Here is a 3,746-nt window from a genome sequence, read left to right as displayed (position 1 = left end):
CCAGAATGGTCCTGTATTTGGCTCCATCCATCTTCCCATCAATTTTAACCATCTTCCCTGTCCCTGCTGAAGAAAAGCAGGCCCAAACCATGATGCTGCCACCACCATGTTTGACAGTGGGGATGGTGTGTTCAGGGTGATGTGCTGTGTTGCTTTTACGCCAAACATAACGTTTTGCATTGTTGCCAGAAAGTTCAATTTTGGTTTCATCTGACCAGAGCACCTTCTTCCACATGTTTGGTGTGTCTCCCAGGTGCCTTGTGGCAAACTTTAAACAACACTTTTTATGGATATCTTTAAGAAATGGCTTTCTTCTTGCCACTCTTCCATAAAGGCCAGATTTGTGCAATATACGACTGATTGTTGTCCTATGGACAGAGTCTCCCACCTCAGCTGTAGATCTCTGCAGTTCATCCAGAGTGATCATGGGCCTCTTGGCCGCATCTCTGATCAGTCTTCTCCTTGTATGAGCTGAAAGTTTAGAGGGACGGCCAGGTCTTGGTAGATTTGCAGTGGTCTGATACTCCTTCCATTTCAATATTATCGCTTGCACAGTGCTCCTTGGGATGTTTAAAGCTTGGGAAATCTTTTTGTATCCAAATCCGGCTTTAAACTTCTTCACAACAGTATCTTGGACCTGCCTGGTGTGTTCCTTGTTCTTCATGATGCTCTCTGCGCTTTTAACGGACCTCTGAGACTATCACAGTACAGGTGCATTTATACGGAGACTTGATTACACACAGGTGGATTGTATTTATCATCATTAGTCATTTAGGTCAACATTGGATCATTCAGAGATCCTCACTGAACTTCTGGAGAGAGTTTGCTGCACTGAAAGTAAAGGGGCTGAATAATTTTGCACGCTCACAGTTTTATATCTTTATGTTTGAAGCCTGAAATGTGGCAAAAGGTCGCAAAGTTCAAGGGGGCCGAATACCTTCGCAAGGCACTGTATAATCCCTCTGCAACCCATCCTTCCTGCTCATCCCTGGATGTCGCACCAGATCACGTCACACGGTGAACACACACACATTAGAGCGTTGGACTAGTAACCGAAAGGTTGCAAGTTCAAATCCCCGAGCTGACAAGATACAAATCTGTCGTTCTGCCCCTGAACAGGCAGTTAACCCACTGTTCCTAGGCCGTCATTGAAAATACGAATTTGTTCTTAACTGACTTTTTTATTTTTTTATATATTTTTTTATCTTCAAACACACATATCTCCTAACTTCTGTCAGTCCTTAGAGAGTGAAAGCAATTAAAGTGTAGGTCTATGGGCCCAAGTCTGGATTGGTCCAGATTTCCTAAACTCTCTGGTTAGTGAAATCATTAAGTTAGTGGCTGAGAGCCAGCTGTAGGGATTCTCCTGGACCTTGAGTTGAGCAGCATCTGTATTTGCATTGATACTCAGTTCAAAAACCCTTCGGTGATGAATTTGCCAATTTGCTCCTTCAAGCTCTTGTTCATTGATTCCACCAACCAGAACTTTGAGAATGATAAGGATTCCCAAAAGAAGCAGAATTCCTTAAAGCACATGCCTGAAAAAAGTGTTCCTTCATCTCAGTCCAACCATAGAAAGCTCTCCCTATGGAGACTCTCTCTGCCAATGTTTTGAGGTTGGGCCATTCTGTCTATCTTACAGGTGTATGATCTTCATGTGAGCCAGTTTGATACAGCAGGAAAATACAGGAAATGTCAATTATTATATGGATTATAATTATTGGCAATTGTTGTAGGGGTTGATACATGTTTCGTAATGGAAAATCAAGTCTGAAATTTCAAAGTGGAAATTACAAACTTCATAAGCCAATAAACCTCAAATACACTACAAGTTGAACATTTCCTGCATTGTAGGATAGCTCTCCTGCAACAGGCTGATCAAATTAAGATCCTACACCTGTACTCCTGAGTTCATATTCTGACAGGGCTTTGGTAGTCAACTGGCATGATATTGCACTTCTACACCCAACACCATTTTGTGATATATGGTAGAGTGGTGTATCATAAAGTAAAATGGAAGACTTGCTTAGAAGAAATTGTAAAAGTATTTGATTCAATTCTCATCCTTTATCCAAATTGATTGAAGATACTAATGTGTGTTTTAAAAGGCCATGACCGAATTGGATGCAACCTTGTTCATAACAGCAACATGATTCGGCAAAGCTGTTTAAACGTCTCTTCTCTACTTGAAGTAAATAAGACACCCAGTCTCATTGCCGTTTGAAGTCTTTTCCCTTGTTTTGTATGTCACTCATACGACTCCATGCTCATTAATCAGACAATCAATAGAGGAGAATGCAGAGGGGAAAAGTGAAACATATTCTGAGTGTATGTGGGTATGTTGCGGGCTGACTGTCAAACAATGTAATTGGAGGCAGAAGGCAACTTTTTAATTTTCCAGAGTGATTCTAAAGCAGTCTCACGCCTGTGGATTGGGATTAAATTAGGCCCGCAATGACAGAAAGATGCACCCAGAATCCCTGGCTCCATCCATCCTGACAGCTAACTGGGGCTTCAGACTCGCTCCTGGATAAATGGAACGGACACAAGAGCATAGGGCCATTTAGAAAAATGTGCTCCCAAAAAACTAACCCCTGAGAACCCCATGGGTTGCATGGACAAAGTAGCTCTTCTCCACAGAGAATGAATTGAGTTGGATGGATAGATAGAAAATATTCTTACCTATCCAGAGATTATACAGGAGATATAAATGATTTGGCCTCTATAATTGTGCAGAGCCATTCCTCTGAATTATTCATAAAACACCCAGGTTTATGATTTTTGAATGTGACTGCTGTCTGACAGTAAGAGGCTGAAAGTGAGGTCTGAATTCTGCATACAAGACTACTTCAAACCTCTTTTTTTTCATTCTACCTCATTTTCAGCAGTTATTTCCTGCCTTTCATGTTCTTCCACATTTACTTTATTCACAGATTTTTAAAACTTTTATAAACTGCACCTCCGTTATTTTCTCCCACTGTCTTTATAAATCAGTGTTTTGGAAAACAGCTTTTGGCTGGGGGCTTGGCTAAACTGTCATGCCTGCTCTTCCTGGTCAGGACTGTATCTGCAGGGTTTGGGCCTGTCCTGGGGGAATCTTATCGCTATAGTAAGAGTAATTACCTTTAATAGTACCTGTGAGGGGCTGTGTGTTTTGGACTTTGTAATCCCTGGATATCCAAGGCATATTTCTGTCCGTACACTGCCTACTGGGAGAGTGGTACCTTGTCTTTTCCCATTCTACTGTGGACCCCCGGAGATAGCTCTCTCCCCATTTAACAATAGTCTCACAATGACTTCAATATACCTATGAAAAGTCATTTTTGTGGATACAACATCTGGATCATATTGTGATATCTAAAGGTCAAGAATGTGGCGATGTTCCCCCTCGGTTGATTTCAAGATGAAAACACAATTGACATTTATAAAGTGTGTACACAGACCTGCTAAAACACATCACCATTATGAAAACATCCTCCTTCTGTGAGGCGGCGCTTGTGGCCCGTGGCATAAGACAGCAATATCCTCCTCACTCTGCTGGGGTCTCCTTTTCACTGAAGAAGTTACACAGTGGCTTGAAAGACTATAGAAGAGGTGAAGAGTGTGCTGGAGTCACCCAGCTAGGAGTGTGATTGTGATGGGGTAGCAGCAGCGCTTTAGGTGTATGTTGTGGAGACGGGGGTAGAAGCTGTGCTTGTGTGTGCAGTTATTTTTTTTATTTTTTTGCAGCCACACATTTCTGTTCC

Source organism: Oncorhynchus gorbuscha, linkage group LG03 (assembly GCF_021184085.1).
Source record: "Oncorhynchus gorbuscha isolate QuinsamMale2020 ecotype Even-year linkage group LG03, OgorEven_v1.0, whole genome shotgun sequence".
Lineage (NCBI taxonomy): Eukaryota > Metazoa > Chordata > Actinopteri > Salmoniformes > Salmonidae > Oncorhynchus > Oncorhynchus gorbuscha.
Note: the sequence above shows the minus strand (reverse complement) of the source record.